We start from the raw sequence: 22,011 nt of genomic DNA on the forward strand, positions 1-22,011 counted from the left end.
GAAATTCTGTTGCTAGGCTAAAAAAAATATCAATATTCTTATTAAAATTAAATCCTAAATTAGAATTCTAATTAATTCTAAATTAATTGTTAATTATAAACTAAACTAATTATTAATAACCTATTTATTAATCTAATTAACTGATATCTAATTAACGATTTATAAACAAATTTAATCTAATTAAAAACTAATCAATATTAATCTAAATGATATTTAAATTTTAATTATATTAATTAAATATTAAATAGTATTAATTAATTTAATTAATATAATATATTACATATTACATATTAATATATAAACTAATATTAATATATATTAACCTACACTACTTCTTACTTACTCCTATGGTAAGATACTCACATAAATCATTCCTAAAATATGAATTAATACGTGAGCCATACGTGAAGGTTAAGGCTTGAAATAAATACCAAGTTTTTTAATAAAACTTTGAATTAATGCATCATGCCCATATGCCTTTCGGGGTTTTCAAAATTTCGGCGATCGGGGATAAGAGGCCATCGGCAATCGGGAGACTTGGGAGGATGGTTAAACTTGCCTTGTATGAAAGCTCCGATGCGATGAGCGATCGGGAGACTTGACTTTTCGCAATCGGAGAGTCGGGGGAGTGCATGGTTTGTCAAACATGTTACAATGTCAAAGTCCCCGATGCGATATCGGCAATCGGCGTCGGGGGTATGAGTCCATCGGGGTTTTTTAAAAACATGTCATTTGAAAGCTCCCGATGCGATTAAAATCTATTTTTTATATTTTTCATATATTAAATTTTAATTTAATTAAATTAATTATATTTTTAAATAATAATTAATTTAAGATTTAATATTAAAGATTAATTTTTTATTTTGGTTTATTTTATAAATTACAACTATTTTTAATAAAATGAAAAATAAATTATAGCCACTTTGAAATTATGATTTTTCGAGATTAATAATTTATTGGAGTAAATTACTAAAATCTGGTTGCTTCATGATTTGGCTATATGGAAAAATGTTAGTAAAAACTCACTACGGGTTAATATTTAAAATGAATGCATTATTGAACTAATTTATCTACAAAATGCAATATTGTACATTTTACGCATTTTTAACCCAGGCTACATAAATAATCAGACTTTCAAAGGAGTGCCATTTTCAAACCAGTTGACCAAATGAGGTGAAACAAGTGTCAATGGGAAGCTTATAAAAAATCGATTTTAACAAAGCAATCAAAACAAGAATCCAAGGAAAACGAAAAATTAACAAAAGCGTAGGGGAATTAACTAAATAAAAATCCAAAAAGGAGTTTAGCCAAAATTTTTATAGAAAGGGTCCCCATTATTTGAAGTGAACAAGTCAAAAATGGGGGGGTTGTGTTTTTACCACAACAGTCCGAAAAAGTATAAAACAATACAGAAGGGATGAGTTTTCGATAGTTTTAACGAGCCGAACAAAACAAGCGCTCGATCATTTTGTGCAATAATCCCTCAGGTCCAAAAAGATTAAAATGTAGAGGAGGGATAGCACTTCTGGTCGCTTTAATGAGCTGGAAGGCCAAAACTCGGCAATCTTTTCATATTTTACGAGTCAGATGAAAAGAGCTTAAAGAAGACTCGTCTTTTGAGGAACGAGTGATAAAACGGGTTAGCAGCTGATTCCAGGTAAGGGTTGGAATTTTCCAATCACGGCAGTGTCACAAGAATGGCTAGTGAAATCACTCTTCGCAGCTGTTCCTCAAAATGGGTAAACAATCATATGGACGTGAATGATCGGCCAATGGAAAAGTGGAGGTGACGGTGCAAACACGACCAAGGCTTTAATGGCTGATAATGTTACATTCACGGTGACTATTTACCGGAGGATAGTTCATTTTTTAACGAGCTTAAACGCAGAAAAACACTGCTCGATCTTATGTTTATTTTTTAACGAGCATGAACTATGTGCTAAAACTGCTCGATAACATGGTCTAGTTTTGATTTTTTACCATAAATAGCTTTGCTCTTTTCAAAGATAGTACTGTACCCTCAATTTCTGCATCAAACTAGTTAGAAATGAATAACATTTGCTTGAAAATGAGATTAAAACATTAATATTTCACTTTGAACTACATAAAAAGCTATTAAAAAGTGTTTTTACCTCTCATTTTACCATTTTATTTAAACTTGGTTTGTTGGAGCTTTGGAGGTGCCTCTTCCCCCTTGATTTTCATCAGCTGATTTCGGGAGATTCTGTGGACGATTCTCGGCGTCGTTTGGACCAGGTAGGAGCTAAACCTGAGCTCTTTCTTTTCATGGTTTCCTTTCTGCATTCTATGCTTGATTTCCTGTTTTTCTGAGCCCCTGGGGTTTGATGGGGTCGCTCTGCCATTAGCGCACCTTGGGCACTCGAAACCTGTGTTGAATGTGAAGCAGTATGAAGGCAGTTTGACCTTCAACGTAGGTGGAACACTGTGCAGGTGCGTTGGGCGCAGAAAAGGATTTTGTTGCACAGTTTTTGATGAAAATTTTTGCCTGTTTCTCATCAAAGCCAGGATCTAACTCATCTCATGTTTGTTTTTCAGAGATATTGGATCAAAATGACCCTTACATGGCGAGAACGAGAACATGAAGAAAAGGACATGATTTCCCTACATGATCCGGTTACGGTGAACGCGCTGCGGAGCTGTGGTCTGCTGAAGTTCTTCCGCATATCTAGCATGAGACAGCAGATCAACCTATTGCAGTATTTGCTCGATGCTTGGGATCCTATCAACCAAGTTTTCCAGATTAGGGGAAAATCTATCCCCTTGACCGCAGTAGACATTTACTTCTTGACTGGCTTGTCGAGGCGGGGTGCCCCCATCTCTTTGTCAGGTTCAGCCCGAGTGAGTGACTCTGTGAGAGATTATGTCCGCCAGTATTGCAGGGAAGGATCTCAGCCGAGTAAAGACGGCAAGATCGTTATCCGTGAGGTTGCTGACAGGTCCCTTAGGTCTATCCTGTACACCATTGGTAGGATGGCTGGTAGTGCATCTCTTCATGTAGCCAACAGATCCTATATGCAGCATGCCTTGGAGTGCCTCCAACCGAAAATATTCAACTGGTGTGATGCAGTACTTCTTCAGATGAAAATTCAATTGACCAAGGTAAAGGACGGGAGGCTGAAGAACTTTGGGTTCGGTTCCATTTTCACCGCCTTTGCCTTGGAGAAGATACCACTGATGCAGCCTCAGCACATCGCACTCAACTTGCCTTCTCCTACTGAACCACGCATGCAGAGATGGGTTGACCACATGTCTAGGCATGCTGGTCAATCTCAGATTTATTTTTCTGATACCTTCTTCAGGTGGTTTGAGCGTCAGGAGATGGTCTATTACGAGTATCCATATGTTGGCATGGACTTTCGGGGTGATCCGGATTTAGTACTGCCAGACGGCGAGCAGTGGGGCGCTATTGGTAAAATCTTCGACCATATCACTGTTTACTGTTTTTATTCATAATGTCCTTGTGCTTTATTCTATCAAGACTTTAATCAAACTCATGTGTGCATGCAGATGTTGGTCCTGTTCGTCCAGTAGTTCGCCCGAGAGCGCCAGCCGCTGTCCTAGAAGGAGAGGCTGCCGGGAGGGTTATTCTTCGTGACCTTGATGTGGCCGAGACCCTTACAGCTGTGCAGGAACAGGTTGAGAGCCTTACTCTCGGCATTCCAGACATGAGGATCGACGCGTTACCTTTACAGTTGCAGCGGCATACTACTGGTGTGCCTAGACGATGGACTCGTCTCTTACGCATGATCGCACAGGCCGTGACGTGCTATCATGAGCATCACTAGACTAGGGTGCCCCCTAGCATTTTGAGTTTTTGGGTCATGTGACCGATTTTGTCTTGGTTACAGAACATTATATGTAAACCATAAACAGCTTATATATATATATTTTTTGATTTTCGGGGTTTTATTTTGGTTGGGTTATGTGATCCACATGTACAACATTGATGATGTGTTTCTTTTTATAAATGTCGCAAATGTTTATCTAACACATAGTTCGCTAATGAGTCGGTTAATGTGTTTAAGTTTCTGGAAATATGTTGGTATTGAATCAAATCAAATTGTCTTTCCAAAATCCTAATCCTTAGGAACATGCGATAAATGGCTGGATTTCGGATGGAATATATACCATTGAGTTGTAGTATTACGAGTTGTGAGTCTAGCCTGACGATTAGTCGGCGTATACCATGGGTGATGGCATCAGAGAGTAGTTCTATCAACGCGCTATACTCAACGATGTTATTCGTTGATTGCCCAATACATACACCTTTGAAACTTACTAACTCGCCGCTTGGATCAAAAATGGCCCAGGCTGCGGAGGACAAGTTCCGCGAACTACGACTCGCTCCGTCGGCATATCCAACACATGTCTCCAAAAGGTTTGACATCTGCAATAAATGTAAAAAGGTGGATTACTCGACCAAAACGACCACTTTAGCGAAAACAAAATACAACAAAAGCATACTGGTTACTATTTAAGCATAGTAACGCTTGAGGTACAACCCATTACAGGGTTGCGCCAGTGGAATTCCGTCATAATCCATTAACTCGTAGGCTCCTTTTTCTAACACTCGTTTAACAATATAGGGGCCCATCCATAAAGAATTAAATTTACCTGCTCCCAATTTATCGGATTCTTGGTCGTAAAGCAAGACCAAGTCACCTTCTGAGAAGACACGGGGTTTGACATTTTTGTCGAACTGCGCCTTGACTCGTTTCTTATGGGCTTTGTTAGCCAAAGCGACATCATGACGGGTTTCATCCAATTGGATTAATTCCAAGAAACGGGCCTCTTCTTCAGAAGTTCCGGGGAGGAGATCGATTGCAAGTTTAAGAGACGAGATTTCGCACTGGACTGGTAAGACTGCTTCTAGGCCATACACTAGTTGGAAAGGTGTGAACCCGGTCGCATTCCTTACCGATGTTCGGTAAGCCCACAAGGCTGTACAGGATTAGGTGCCACCTTCTTTTGTGAACTCCGATCATCCTTTGCAACATACGCTTCAGGACCTTGTTGATCGCTTCAACTTGTCCGTTGGCTTGCGGATAATACGGGGTAGAGCTGTCGTGAGATAGCCCTAGCTTGGCAGCTAATTCAACCATCATGTGATTGTGAAAATGTGATCCATGATCTGTACCTATAGCCTGTGGTACGCCGAATCTGGCGACTACATGATTGAAAAAGAAAAGGGCAGCTGTTTCACCAGTGTTATCTAATGTAGGCATCACCTCGGCCCATTTGGTAAAATAGTCAACGACGACTATAATATATCCATGACCCCCGGTTGAGGTGGGGTTACATGTCATGAAATTGATGCCCCATTTGGCGAAAGGCCCAACAACAACTATTGGCTGTAAAGGTGCGGGTGGTCTTTTGGTTTTGCTATCAAAAATTTGACAAGCATGGTAACTTCTGACTGCGTTTATGCAATCTTTGAACATGGTTGGCCAGAAATATCCTGCTCGTAAGATTTTTTGTGCTGTAGCATATCCAGATTGATGCCCCCCACACGCGCCTGAATGACACTCATTCAAGGCTTTTTCGGCCTCCTCATGGGTGAGGCACCTTCTCAGAACTGTATCGATACCACGACGGTAAAGTGTATCACCGACGATCATGTAGTCTTTTGCTTGGTATCGTATACGTTTCTGTTCTGAGTGAGAGGTGTTAGGCCTGAACTTTTGGGTTTGGAGATAAATTTTTATATCTCCATACCACTCATTGCTTGTAGATATCATAAACAAATTCTCGTCCACGATTGATTCTTCGGATGTTTCATCGTTGGATGACGATGGGAGATCGCACAATAATTCTGTGAAAACTAGAGCTTTCTTTGATTTGGATTTTACGAATTCCAGATCAAACTCTTGAAGGATTGCTATCCATTTTGAATATTTGCCCCCCAGCAACTGTCGCGGCAATATATAAGTCATGGGGCTGCAATCAGACAAAATGGTAGTTTTCCGAAAGAGGACATAGTGTCGAAACCTTTGTATCGCTTGAACAGCTGCAAGCGCTAGTTTTTCAACATAAGAATATTTACTTTCTGTATCATTTAAGTTTCTACTTAAATAATATATAGGGTGTTCGATTCCATCGACTTCTTGAACTAAAACCATTGCGATGGTCATATCTGCTGCAGCCAGATACAGGGTAAAGTCTCTTTGATAATCGGGTGCGTACGTTAATGATGCTTTTATTAAGGAATCCTTTAAAGCATCAAAGGAAGCTTGCGCAACCTGATCCCAGATGAAGGGTACCTCCTTTTTCAAAAGACGTGTATAACCTTTAGCGAGTTCAGCGTAATTTGGAATGAACCTCCTCAGAAAGTTTGCTTTCCCTTGGAGTTTCTGAATCTGAAGCAAATTTGAAGGTGGAGGCAAATTGATGATTGCCTGGACCTTGCAAGGGTCGAGACGAATCCCATCCTTTGAGACTACAAAGCCAAGTAAACGACTAGAACTGACGCAAAATACACATTTATGTGGATTGAGTCGTATCTTGTAGTGTCGGCAACGTAGAAATATCGCTCTTAAATGCTACGTATGATCAGTCCGCTTTCGCGAATGAGCTGGAAGGTCGTCGAGGTATGGTTGAACGATGTTCTTGATGTCATGGAAGGCATAATTCATTGCCCTCTGAAACGTCACCCCTGCGTTCTTTAAACCAAAGGGTAATTTTTGATATGCGAATGTGCCCCACGGACAAATGAATGCAGTCTTTGACTGGTCCTATGGGCGGATATTTATTTGATTATACCCGGAAAATCCATCCATGAATGAAAAGATTTCACATCCGGCGCATTCATCAATTATCTGGTCGATGAAGGGTGTAGGGTAGTTGTCTTTTGGACAAGCTTGGTTTACATCCCTATAATCGACACACACTCTAATTGTCCCTTGTTTCTTCATAACAGGGACAATATTCGATACCCAATCGGTTAGAGGAACCGGGTAGATGAAACCAGCATGGAGAAGTTTTTCAACTTCTGCTTTAATGGCAACAGCTTTCTTGGGGTGCACCTGCCTGAGCCGTTGTCTTACCGGTTTGACATCTGGATACATCTTAATTTCGTGTTCAACGATACTCGAGTCAATGCCTGGAATTTCGTCATATGACCAAGCAAAGACATCTCTGAACTCGCGAAAAAGATCATTATATATTTCAAGTTCTGAAGTAGAACAACCTTTGCCGACATAAATATTCTCTACAACATTTGTTTTAGTCGAGATATTTATGGCTATAGTCTCTTCAATATTGGATAAGTTTCGCTCGGAATCCACCGTATTTACAGTATTTGATAGGAATTCAAAGATTGTAGGGTGATAAAGGTCATCTTGAGTATCTTCTTCATAATCTGGAAGAAGGGAACGATGGTGGCTATCATTCCATGGTGCCCCTTCAATCAACATTGATTGTAGAATTCCTTCGTCGGTTCCATGCACTCGCGGTCAAGGATCTAAAGGGGTACCATATTCTCTAGACCTATCTACCCAAACGCTTGATGAGCGTTGATTCGGGTTCGCCTGCCATGCCAGAAACATTGATTGCTACAATATCTCTATTGGGCTTGGGGGCAAAAACATTGCATGATCCATGTTGATATCGGTTTCTGAGATCTTTGTGGAAGATATCATATTGCAAGTTCCTATGGACGCTATTTCCACCAAATCAATTGGAGGTGGAAGAGCGAAAGTTCCCATTAGTATAGGATCTTTTAGTAGGCCTACTCCGATATTCTGAAGCGAATGGGGGCTTCCATGGATCATGGGAATGCTTCCTGTAACTTGTGAACCATTAGGGAGGAAGTTTTGTTGGTCGACGATCGTAATCCCCCCTTGAAAGGGGAATGCAATCTTTCTAAAATAGGTCGACACAACAGCTGCCATGGCATAGATCCACGGTCTTCCTAGTAGGATGTTGTAATCAAGATTCCCATCGATGACTTCAACATCTATTTCTACTGTTTTTCCCCCTAGTTCAACCTTCAAGTTATTTAGGATACCATATGGGGTATATGTCCTTCCGTCGAATGCTTTTAATGTTGTCGAGGATCGCGACAAGGTTGGAGATCCTAAAGTTTTCCAGCAACTCATCGACATAATACATGTAGATGCCCCCTCATCAATAATTGTTCGATGAACAGTTTTGTTGAGGGCTTTCACTTGGATAAGGAAAGCTAGTTGAGCTGGTAACTGAGGATCGTATCCTTTGTGGTCAAAGGATACAAGATTGGAATCCTTAGGATCAACCCCACCAATGGCTGATAACAAAGCCTGTCTTTGGGATGGGCAATTTTGTAGTACTTCAAGAGTCGACATAGCGGATGGCGATTGGGCCAAATCTTCCACTATGTTATAATTATGCGCTGCTCTGGCGCAAGGATTAAATGTCGACTTGTGTACTACTCCCTTTGGCGGTTTTATTGTTAATTCAGGAATGATGGGTGGTACAACTTCTGTCGAAGTTGTTGTCGAACTGCTTGGTTGATCTTTATCCTTGCCGTTCGACAGCTGCGGATTCCCGTAATCTTTGTTCCTTGTTGAAATCAAAGCATCAATTTGTTGCTTCGAAATCGACAACATTAGCACTTGTGACGGGGAAGCATTTCCACTATCAACCAGATTTGTTCCTGGATTTGGAAACGGATTAGTTAACACAACTGAGGTTTGAGAACTTTTAAAGAATCTTTTAAGCTCAGCTTTGTATGGACATTCTTTTGTCCAATGATCCTCATCACATATGTGACATCCCGTTGAGGGTGGTTTCCTATTTCTAGGAAGGTTTGAAGAAGTTTTTTCAGGAGATGACTCACCCTGTTTCTTCTTCTTCCCTTTGTTTTTCTTCTTCTTGCTTCCTGGTTGTTTGGTTTCTTTGCCTTTATCTGCTGATACGACATTTACTTCCGAAGCAAGAATTTCGTCTTTTGCATTTTGATCTGAAATCTTACGGGCCTTCTTGGAGTTGGCCTTTGTTGATTTCGCATTTGTCGTGCCAATCACGCCATCACCGGCATGAGAGTCATTGTTTGATTTAGGGGGAGGAGGAATTGAGAATTCCAGTCTAGGTGCGTCAGGTATTTTGTCGTAGAGCGTGCCAGACTGAGTATAGACCAAGTCTAGATATTGCGCACGAGCGATAACTTTCTCTTCCGTTACGACTCCCCCCTTTGCCACATCTTCCATTATGGCATGAAGTAACGACTTGATAAACCATTCAGCTAATAGCTGATCGGGAACGTACGTTTTTACCATCCTACGACGACGTCGCCACTCATGTATATGATCAGATATGTGAGTGGCCGTTGTCTGTTTGAAGTTGGTTAAGATTTCCGTTCCCATTTCATACCTTATCGGTTATTGAAAATGGGTTAAGAATGTCGTGGCTAAGGTGCTGAAATTGTCGAACGAAGCTCTAGGCAATTCAATATACCATTTTGCCGCTGGACCCGTTAACGTTCTCTGAAAAAGGCGAAGCCTTATCGAATCATCGTTTAGGGTGTTCGATGAACACCATAGATGAAATGTCATCACGTGATTCGATGGGTCTTCACCTGGTTTTCCATTAAATTTAGGAATATCCGAAGGAAGTTTGTGAGGAATCGTTGGCCACCACTGGGCGTAAGCAATCGGATCATTTGTTAACCGTTGTAAATCAGGTAACTCTAAAGTTGCCACGAATGGTAACTGTTGATTCAGGTTAGGTGAAGCATACCCAGGATACGATGGAATTGCCTGAGCAGTTGGCCTTTGCATACCAGCATAATGTAATTGATGCTGGTATGACTGATACAGTTGGTGGACATGACCACCGTAAAGTGGTTGATTTTGACCGTTTTGAATGTACGGTTGTCCACTTTTCGCAAAGATCTACTGGTCAGAACCTTGGTATACTTGTTGGAATTGTGGTTGTTGATATTGCACCAGCCATGGTTGCGAAGCCATGTTCTGTTGCGCTATACTAACCGTTGGACCAAGGTGTGGGGTAATTGTACTTGTTTGGACCTGTGTCGCCCCACCAGTAGGCGATTGTGGTTGAGTCACAGGGTCAAGGGGCTATTGCATTACAACCTGAGAAATCTGAGGTTGACATACCACAGGCAACGTTTGAACTTGCGACACTGTCACAATAGCCGGTGTAGTCGGGATGTTCGACATAGGTACACATTGTTGCATAGAATACACAACCCTTGGTTGTTGGGGTAGTATAGGTACCCAACCACTTGATGTGACTCCAGTATAACTTGAATACTGTTGAGAACTCCCGTATGGATATCCTCCCGGAGGGGGTAATGAAAGGGCATACTGCCCCCCATACGGCGGCAATCCGGAACTCAAGGGGATTGTTTGCTCTTGGGGACTGGATTGCCCAAATTGACCTCCAAATGGATCAATTTGGCGAGTCTCAACATAAGAGTTTCCGGATATTATTCCGGAGGAACAAACAGGAACGGACCACACTGTCGAAATAGTCCCTGGGTGGACTCCTTCTAGCGGTTGTGAGCTAGTTGGGACAGATGGTATGCCGGCAAACATTGTCGGGGTGACGGCAGGGAGTTCTGTTGTCGCTGTGTCATTCGACACAGTCCTAGATGTTGACGGTTATTCAGACATTTTGAGTCTATCCAAAAGATTACCTAGCGATTCTACAGGAACTTCCACTGGTGGTAGACTAACTTCTGATGTCAAAGGAAATAGAGTGACCCCGACTCCAAAATGTGTTGGAGTACTTGCTTGCGGATCTTCTACAATTTCCTCTATCGCAATCAAACTAGGTGGAAGGGGAAGACCGTCAGGTCCGTAAAATATTTCTGGTGCCGAAGAAGGGGTTGAATCAACAGCGACAGATGTTTGAGGAACAAGACTCTCTGAACCAGTTACAGATGGAACTGGTTCAGTAACACAAGTGTTTGCTCTCAGACTAAGATCAGTATCACTGTCCCTCTGTGGCTGTTGAACTTCTTCTGTAGAGGTAGGGTTTCCAGAAATGTTTGGAGTAACCGGAATCTCAGATGTTGTTGGAACACTTGTTCTAACTTTGATAGGAGATTTCGAACCGGTTAAACGAGTTCGCTTTGTCCGTACTGTTTTCGATTCCGGAGACAAAGACGGTTGACTCGTAAGCCTCCGCGAACGACGGGGTTTCAATTGACTTTCTTCCACGATTGCGGATTACTCGATCAACCAAAATACAAAAAAGGGGGAAAGTGTGTTTCCGAATTAAATGAATTTTTAGACGCTTTAGACACAACTTGCTTTTTCAATTTTAAAGAGTCGAGAAAAAGCTAAAGATGACTCTAGTCTCCTTCGATGTTTTAACGAGCCCGAAGTGACAAATGCTCGGATGATCTTTTTCCGTTATAGAGTCTGAAAAAGGCCAAAAGGAACTGATCTGGAGTTCTAGGTAGAGGGTGTGCCAAACTTTTCGCAAAACTGCAGAATACTTTTTAAGGTACGGGCGGTCAATCTTCCTGAATGCTGTGTTCAGTGCATTGCGATCAGTAGGGCGGCCGACACGGCTTCCTAAGGATAAAGGTTTTATGCCTATAGGGGTCTCCCAATATATACTCGACGGTACGTGGGAGCACAATCCGTACTGGCGCTATCGTCTCTCAGGAGGAATCACCCAACCATCAGCGAGATCGACAGTCACCAGGTTTTAAGACACCGGAACACGTCTCTAGCCTAGACCTCTATGTTGTGCATTCAGTTACAAAGCGTTGTTAAGTTCATTCAATTTATTTTAGGTTGATCTTTCTTAGAAGTTTGCCTTTTTGGATCACCACGAGATGTATGATACAATTCCTAAATGCAGTCTAAAGATGATAAGCAAGCTTTATATCTTTTCAACAATGAAAATCCTAGCTACAAGGGGAAAAGAAAGACACAATCTTTTCTCAAAGAGCATAGAGCACACTGTAAATGCACTTTTCCTAAATCAAAGCATGCAAACTATCAAAATGCAAATGCACAAATGCATGTATTTCTTTTCGCTTTCTTAATATTGATGCCTAAAAAGAAAGCTGTTGTATAAATTTGAATTCGATTTCAAGTGAAAACATAAACAAGTTCCTTTTTCAAAATCAAAAAGACGATTACGACACTTTATGATTTACTTGTTTCGACACTAGAAATGCATAAATTCAAACCAAACAACAAAAGTAAAAGCTCAATCAACTGTGAACAACAAACTCACTCACTCCTAAGATCAAAACGACACTTATGACAGGTCTAGATCTAAGGGCGACAGTATGACTAGTTTACTTTTGTAATGGGAAACTACAAATGATGTAACAAATACACAAAGAACAAATACAGTTTCTTTATACAACTGAGGTGGAATTGAGGCAGAGAGAAGGGGTTTCAGATAGGTACACTGACTGATAACACGCTGCAAAAAACAGAGATAAAACTGAGCAAAAGGAAGCAGGGAACCACAGCTGCACAAGGAAAAGGCTGATCAGCGCACCCTCAGCACAGAGAATCTGAACTTCAGCGCAGGTATCCTTCACGGGACCTACGTTGAAATGCAGAACCTCTTCACAGAGTCTGCACTGAAGCAGAAACAAGAGTTGTTTCTGGGTTCTGGGTCACGGTTTGCAGTTAAATCTACAGTTTTTGGCCGGATCAAAGCTATCAATTAGGTACAATTAGGAGGATGATTTAAAGGAGGACTAAGATCTATCACAAAGGGCTGTTAGAGCACTTGTGGATCAGTTTGTTCAGATCATAAAAACAGGCCCAGTGAGTGGACTAGAGTGGCAGATCTCTACTTTGCATTTGAAAATGGCAAATGCATTTCGATTCGACACTCCTGAATTTATGAGAACAACAACAATAGAAACACAAATAAACTAACAAGATATTTTCCCCAGCGGAGTCGCCAATTTGTTGTTGGGGAAAGTATCCAATTCGGAATGCCCCTATCCCACTCTAAGAGGTGATAGTGCCTTAGCAACAAACGAAGTAAACTAATTGAGTATTCTTCTTTATGAGATGTAAATGAGGAAGAAGGATGTAACTAACCGGTGTCTTCCGCTAGTTTGTTGATCCAATCACTCCTCTCTTCGGTAGCTCTCAACTCCTTGCTCCTTCACCGGCCTAGCTTCACCAAATTCCTGCAAAATCACAAGAGAGAGAAACTACAAGAAGATACAGATATACATTCATAAAAAGTTCAAGATCAGATTAAGCTAAACATGTAAGCATAACAAAACATCATTGGTACACAGCATGTAGGAGAAACTCAAATAGTTTATTGATAGAGTAATAAAGTCCAAGAGGAGATACAACCAAGTGAGGCCCGATCCAGCATCTACCTCCCAGCAAAGGAATCCCTTCCTCTCCTCCAACAAAGCACAAATCACCCAATGTACTAATCTCAATCTCAAACCAACAACAATTCTCTGCAAAGTACAAAATTCCATCTTCCTGAACCTCTGGGTGAGAGATCCATATATAGATGTAAGCAGAGAGGATGAGTCAGCTTATGTTTTGACTTGTGGCTTCTCTCTGTCAGTTCTTGCTTCCACTTGGAGGTTGAGAACCTCTTACTCATCACTAGTCGAATTCATTGAGGCAAGTGTCATTGGAGAAGATTCTGGAAGCTTCCAGGGTCTTTCCACCTCGTTGAATGAGCTTGCCATTTGTCATTTCCCACTCAGCGCACCCTGGTAGTGCTTCCACCTGCGTTGCAGTGCACCTAGCCAGTGTAACTTCTGCATTTCAACGCAGGCAGCTAGTGGAGCCTCTGAATTGATCCTGAATTGACTGTTTCTGAGTGGTTTTTGGTGGAGAACTTCTGGGAGAAGCTGTCATTGGTTGACCTTGTTCCTTTAGGAGCTGTAACAACATCTTTAGGGACTTTGGATCCCTTGAATTATGGACATTTCATGCTTATAGCTGTAAGTCACAAAAATGTCTATAACACTTGTGATGCTTTATTACTGGACTATGCAAATTTTGGCTTGAGTGGGTGCAAAATTCTTGGCATGTGTCACTTTGGGGATGCCCAACCATGCATACATTGAGAATCGAACCTGGGTTAGTTGGGGTAGACTCACATCAAGATTCTGCTAGACCATAACCCAACCTACATAAACTGAAGCACACTTACTAGAGGTCATGCTCGTTCTTACTGAAATTGATGTTGCATGAAGATATAAGCTAAACTTATATGGGAATTGGTGGACATATCGAGTTTAGTTGGAATTTTATTTAGAGATTATAGATCCAAATCAACTCATGTATTTCTTTGTTCTGAGCTTTTAGTTGAGTTAATTTTCCACGCAACCTCCTCCTGCCATAACATCATAATGCACTTGTTAGTTAGGCTTCATCCTTTTGCTTCATTTCTTTTGTATTGTGCTATCTTTCTACTTGTACAATGTATGAATTGCATTAAAGAATAACCTCCCTTACAATGAACAAGGATTTTTTGGGGCTCCATTTTAGACATTAATAGAATTTATATGCTCTTGATTTTGTAGGTCAAACATGCTACCGTTTCACTACCAGAGAGGTTTGGTGAGCCTGAGTGCGCTGTAAGATACTCTGAATTTTTCATTATGAATGTAAAATTAGAATAACTATTTGTACATTTTCTTTTTACATTTGAAGTTTCTATAATCTCTCACAGGATAACTAAGTTTGCAAAGTCTGGATTTATGGTTTTATATATTCTTTGATATCTGGTAGAATTGCTTTCTATTTTTCAAATATAGATTAAAAGATTTCTGTCTTTTTTTCTTGTATGGCCATTAGTAGAAACCCTCCTATCTTGACATCAACTCTTGCAAGTACCCCTTTAATTACAAATGCTAGGTCTTGAAGCTTTCTTGGGTGTTAAGAAGATTATCATCAAGCCTCAGACTGATAGGTGGGTGTTTCCTGACACCAACAATGGGGAGGATATATATATATCTGTGTGTGTGTGTGTGTGTTTCCACCCTTCTGCATGGATCTAATGCGACTTTGCGATGTGACTAGTAGCAGTCACATGTCACATGGGCCTCGGGTCGTGGTAAGTGCTCCTATTGAAATCCGCCGATGCGATATGGTGGCACAACGTGGGCCGTCAATCTGCGCGCTTCATCGATGATCCTCGTTGACCCCGCCAATTGCTATCGCAACATACATATGATCTCCGCCGATATCCACTGATTGCCACTGCCGATTGCGATTCTTTGATCATATTTGGACCGTTGATAAGCCAGATCTGACATCTACTATGAAAAGTTGTCGATAACCCATTTTTTCACTGTTTCTTCATAATTTTGGCTGCTGATAGTGTTTCCCACCTTTTTGAAAGGTTTTCTCATATGCTTTTTTTGGTCTTTTAAACGATTTTAAGTAGATTTAGAAGACTTTATCACGCCTTCCCATTGAAAAGGCTTTTGGACCACCAAAAGTTGGTTTTCAAGCATCGCTCAAGTGAGGATACAACTTCCTCACTTGTCCAATCTCTATCCATTTTGCACTGCTGGGTTTTGAACCTTTGAGTCCAATTCTTAGGTACTCAACATCCCCTCTATGCGTAGTTCTCACCTTCCTGTCCATAACTGTATCTTCCTACAACTCATTGAGATATTTAGGAAACAGATCATCAATAGAAGGCAATTGACTTTACTCTTTGGGATCTTCAATTAATGAAGGTTCAAACTGTCTTAAATTTCCTGCATTTACCACTGAATAGATGTGCATGTAAGTTGGAAAATCAAGGTAGAAAGAATTCTCACCAATTTTTTCAAGTATCTTGGAAGGCCCATACCTTATTGGCTTTAGCTTCTTTCTTTCACCTTGCATTCTGTCTTTGCTGATATACAGCCAGACTTGATCACCAACTTGGAAGCTATGCTGCATCTGATGCTTAGCATGCCTTGCCTTGTACTTGGCTTGGCTCTTTTGTAGTTGTTCCTGCACTACCTAGTGAATTTCTTGGATCTATTCAATGAACCTGGTTGCTTTGTCCACATCGTTGTTTCCATAAACCACTATGCCTTTTTCAAAGACAAAATCCAAGGGAGACCTTGGTATAAAACCAATACAAGTCTCAAAAGGAGATCTCTATGTAGAAGATGTTTAGCACTGTTGTAAGCATGTTGCACATAGCATAAATGTTCATCCCAAAGCTTGGGATGCTTGCTGCAATAACCCTTGAGCAATTGGATCATTATCCTATTGACCACCTCTGTTTGGCCATCTGTTTGTGGATGAAAGGTTGTGCTTTTCTTCAGTCTGGTGTCCATAAATTCCCACAGACTTGACAAAAGCTTCCTAACAAATTGGGAATCTCGATCATATACTATGGAAGTGGGTAACCCAAAATGCACCCAGACATGCTGAAAGAATAATTTTGTTGTTCGTTCAGCTATAATTTGTTTGTTACAAGATATTAAAATACACATTTTGCTGAACCTGTCCATAATAACATACAAATAGTCATGACCTTTTCTAGGTTTTGGCAATCCCCCAAAACAATTCATGGAAACACTTTCCCGAGGACGAGAGGGAACTAGAAGTGGAGTGTACAAGCCTAGTTTTCTATTACTGGGCTTGATTTTAGCACACATGGTACACCCTTTAATATATCTAGAAATCGTTTCATGCATTCTTGGCCAATAGCAGAATCTTTGCAGCTATGCAACTGTTTTTCTTACCCCAAAATGATCTAATATCAGAGAAGTATGTGCTTCCCTAATTATGTTAACTCTTTCAGTTTACGGAATGCATAGCTTTCCCGAATGATACAAGAGTTTGTCCTTAACATAATAGTCCAATTATTGTACTTTTTTTCCATGACATAAAGTTGCATATACATCTTTAAAATCTGTATCTTGAGCATACTGTTCAATGTAGCTTTCATGCATTACTGAGTTATGCTTAAGTATAGTTGATGCATTTATAATTGGTCTAGACAACATATCTGTAACTTTATTGTGTATGTCCTTCTTATATCTAATGACTAGATAAAACTGTTGTAGGAAACCCATCCACCTATAGTGTTTTGATTGCTGCAATTTAGTTTGTGAGTGCAAATACTGAAATGGCTGATGATCAGCATGTATAACTGTTTCTTTGCCCATTAAGTAATGTTTCCACTTTTTTACACTCTGTACTAATGCATACAATTCTTTATCATATGTGGGAAAATTAACTACTGCAGAATTAAATGTCTCAAAATGGTAGCATATGATTTTACCATGTTGCATAAACACTACTCCCATGGCATAGTCACTGGCATCTGTTTTGATCTCAAATGGTATTTGAAGATCTGGCAATGCTAGTACTAGTGTTGTACTAATTTTTTCTTTCAAGGTGTCAAAGGCTTTCTGTTGTTTTCCTCCCCACTGAAACACCTTGTTCAATCTTGTCAAATCATGTAAGGGCGCTGCAATTAAGGAAAAGTTAGCAACAAACTTTCTCCAATACTGTGATGCTCCTAGAAATCTTCTAACTTCTGTAGTAGATTTGGGTTTAGGCCAGTTTACAATGACTTCAACCTTAGAGGGATCTACCTTCAATTCACCACCCCCTACAATATGACCCAAATAATTCAAATATGTTTTGCCAAATTCACACTTTGATAATTTAACATAAAGATTTTCTTTTTTCAAAACATCTAGAGTCTGCTTTACATGCTTCAAATGTTCTTCCCATGTTTTACTCAAAACAAGAATGTCATCCAAATATACAAATACAAAATCATCAATAAAAGGCCTGAGTACATCATTCATAACTCTCATGAAAGTGGCAGGAGCATTAGTCAAGAAAAAATGCATAACTATCGATTCATACAGTGCTTGCTTTGTTTTGAAAGCAGTCTTCCATGCATCTTGCTCTGCTACTCTGACCTGATGGTAACCACTACGTAAGTCTAACTTGGAAAAGTAAACAGCTTCTTTTAGCTGATCTAATAGATCATCAATGCGAGGAAGGGGATAACGATTCTTGATCGTTATTTTATTCAGTGCTCGGTAATCAATGCACATCCTGCACGAACCATATTTCTTCCTCACCAACACGATTGGATATCTGCATGGTGATGTGCTTGGTATTATGAACCCTTTCTCGAGTAGCTCTTGTACTTGCTTCCTGATCTTTGCATTCTCTAAAACGAATAACCTATACATTCCAATGTTAGGAAATGGAGCATCTTGCTGCAAATTAATATCATGTACAATTTCCCTTTTGGGTGGTAGACCTTTAGGTTCTTGAAATAGGATATCATATTTTGAAACAACTTTTTCTAAATCAGCTTGTTGTTTAGCATCACAACCTTCAAATACATTGGTTTTATCGGGTTTTTTTTCCTTTACAACCATCAGTAAAAATTGCTTTCATGAATTTACAATTATTTTCGTCTACCGTGAGTTTATGTGAGTATAATTATTCTTGAGTTTATGAGCTCTTATGATATATTCTATTCCATCTTTAACGAGTTGATACTTATTTTCAGCGCTATAGAAAATGGCTTTTCTATCATACAAGTAAGGAATTCCTAAAACAATTCCACATATATCCAAGGGAACAATATCTAACTCAACCTCATCTACAAATGCTGACCCAAAAGAAAACCTATGTTTACATTGTCTAGTCACTTGTAGCTTTGCTTTATCACATACCCAACCTAATGGATATGGCTTCTTGTGAGGTGTGGTTAGTAGTCCCAATTTCTTTACAATTGCTTTAGAAATCAAGTTTACTTGTGAGCCACTATCAAATAAAGTATCAATCTTTTGATGCTTGAAAATAACTCTAATATGAAAAATATCATGTCTTTTCCTCCCATTTTCTTCACTATCAATAGTTTGTGTAGAATTACTAGTAGATTCTTCAGAATTTTTACCTTTTATACCTGTGGCTACGATTGTTGTTTCATCACTTGAGTCTAACCCCAAATCTTTATGTATAGCAGCAATAGTCTTCTTCGTCTTGCCATCGAAATTCTTGGGTTTCAGCTCTGAATGCAAAGACCAGCAATGTTCATCATCATGTCCATCCTTCTTGCAGTGAGTGGATTAAGGGTTGTCTTTCTATACAACGTTTGCCTTCCTCTCTTTCCATTTCTGCTTCCTTTTTTCCTTGTTCTTTCTTGTAGTGGGTTTTGATGATCCCCCAATCTCTAGGTTCACATTCTTTCCTCTAACCTCTAGATAGGTAGCCTGAACAGATAACTCATCTATGCTAGTAGGGTTAAACATGAGAATGGTGTGCCTCAAATAGCTGTGTAGACCACCTATATACTTTAGCAAAGTTTCAAGTGAGTCTAAAGAAATGCCTAGAATTAAAGCTCTTTTTCTAAATTCTTGGGTGTAGCTTTGTACACTTTTCCCCTTTAATTAGCGAAGGGTTTGCCAACTCATCATAGCTTCCTACATATAAGCTAGTGGATAGAATTGTCTTTTAATGGCAGAAACAATTTCACTCCAGACAAAAAGAATTTTACCATGCTTCTTAAAGTCAGCTTGTGTCCTGCCTTCCCACCATACCAAGGCAATTCCTCCAAGGCATAGGCTGGCCAGGGGAATTTTACTCCTGTCTGAATCAATGTTCTTCACCCTGCAATACACATCAATCTATCTAATCTAGTTATCTAGCTTCTTTGCATTTAATTTTCCATCATATATTGGAAAATCAAATTTAACATATAATTTACATAAAAAATGTTTTCTTCTTTTTATTTTCAGGGCTATAAGGAGGTGTTGATAAAGGAGCCTCTTTTCCCTTCTCTTTGCCTTTAGAATGGACATCTAGAAGAGATTCTTCTGTTCCTTTGTCTTGTCTGGAAGTTGAAGAATCTTCACTTCGACCTTTATTAAATTCTCGATACATCTCTTCTACCATGGCTCTCATGGTCATGAAACTGTCCATGAACTGAGAGTTTTATTCCAAGGGATTTTCTTCTACCATTTCCCTCCTAGGATAGGCTCTTCCTATTTCTGGGTTAGCTTCAAGCAATTCTCCTTCTCCTAATTTGAGCTTTGACCTAGTTATCATTCACAAATCTCGCACAAGCTTATCTAACCTTAGCAACCTAAACCTTTGATACCACTTGATCTGATAATGAGATCTAAGACAATTAATAAGGTATTACAGACTAATGTGCATGGATTTGCCTATGTTATTTTATGCAATGGATCGATAAGATTGTGAAATACACAGAAAATGAAGCAGTAAACAAGCATAATAAACAACACACATAAACACAACAAATTTAATAAGGAGTTCACCCAATACTCCTGGGATACATCTCCTCGTCCAACCTTCAGTGGTGACCTCTCTATTATGTCTTCAGAACAGAGTTTTACAACAATGTGAGCTCAACTTGAGTCTCAACACACAACAGATACAACAACAAGAGTTTTATTGAACCTCTCAAGCTTCTCTGAGTACACAGACTCTCTCAATCACTCTTTGTCTCTGTCTTTGCTCTCTATCTTGGCACTACCTGCAATACTGCTTGCCTTTGTTTGCTCTCTATCTATGGCTTTAAAGCTAATCTGGGCTTCCTGTTCATTTCTTCTTCTTGGCTTTTTGTCTCCCGGCTTCTGTCCGCTCGAATCCCTCTTCTAGCATTACACAATCATTGCATAACACATTAAGGGGAGGTGGCCACCTATTTTGTAACGTAAGAGTGCCTCGGGACTTTGGAACCCTTGAAATAGCCACTCTCTGTCAACACAAAGAAATGTATTCGAAACTGAGAAAATCCACCAAAACACAGTCTTCCGGACTTCAAATCTTCAGAATTGCGCCCTATTCTCCTATCGGGTCCGCCTATAAGTCGCTATCGCATGTCGCAATGGCCTGTCCCTTTGTATTTTGGAAATACATTAAACTTGTGAAAATAACACAAAAATGGCTCCCTTTGGGCTTCAAACATTATGTATTTTCATTCCCAACCCCTTTGGGTCTAGGTTTTTATCGCATCGGTGCTATTTCTTTGTATTTTGAAATACACAGAATTATATTAAAAATGTCAATCGACGGGTCCAAAAATTTGTACCATATCGTTTGTAATTCTATCGGGTCCGGCTATAGCGTATATATATGTGTCTGCCCCACTGCATGGCTCTGATGCAACTTTGTGGTGCGACTAGTCGCAGTCGCATGTCGCATGGGCCCTGTGTCATGGTAAGTGCTTCTATTGAAATCCGCCAATGCGATATGGCAGTGCAATGTGGGCCATCAATCTGCTTGCTTGATCGATGGTCCTCGTTGACCCCGCCGATTGCTATCGCAACATACATATGATCTCCATCGATATCCGTTGATTGACGCTGCCGATTGCAATTCTTCGATCAGATCTAGATCGTTGATCAGCCAGATCTAACGGCTATTGTGCAAAGTTGTCGATAACCCATTTTTTCATTGTTTCTTCATAATTTTGGCTGCCTATAGTGTTTTACGCCTTTTTGAAAGGTTTTCTCATGCAATTTTTTTGATCTTTTAAACGATTTTAAGTAGATTTCGAAGACTTTAGAGAATGTTTTAGGATCCATTTAGATCAAGGAATGAGATTTGTGTTTTTTTTTAAAGCAGTTAGGATCTCATCTTCAAACTATTATATAGATTTATAGTATAATATGGTAAATTTCAGACTGCTATTTATCAGTTTCAACAATATTATCTTATATATGTTTAGAGCATTATGAGGTATCTTAATCTTAATGCTAATCTTAATCATGTGATACCAACTTCTTGATGTTGGATCTGATATGGCCTTGGGGGAATTTTGGTCTCGTTTATGATGTTATGACTTGCACTGCTCTTGTTAGTTGCCTTGATTCTTTGGTGTCATTGAGATCATATCATAATGGTTTTGGTATAGTTATCTTGCATTGCATTACATTTTAGGATTCACTAGTTTCCACTACATTAAAAAAGAAACCAATTTTCAGGGTGCTGAATCAATGTGAGTTCATGGTGGGTGTAAAAGCATCTTCATATTTAAAATTAAGGACCTTTACATATATTCAATTATCTGGCT

The 22,011-nt window shown here is 39.8% G+C and overlaps 1 pseudogene; it reads left to right on the forward strand.

The window, feature by feature from the left end:
• The window catches only part of LOC149188730 (adenosylhomocysteinase-like), a 38,204-nt pseudogene that overhangs the window by 15,126 nt on the left and 1,067 nt on the right, over positions 1-22,011 (forward strand).

Source organism: Pinus tabuliformis, chromosome 3_1 (assembly GCF_031772625.1).
Source record: "Pinus tabuliformis cultivar Carrire ecotype Pingquan chromosome 3_1, CPIR1, whole genome shotgun sequence".
Taxonomy (NCBI): Eukaryota; Viridiplantae; Streptophyta; class Pinopsida; order Pinales; family Pinaceae; genus Pinus; species Pinus tabuliformis.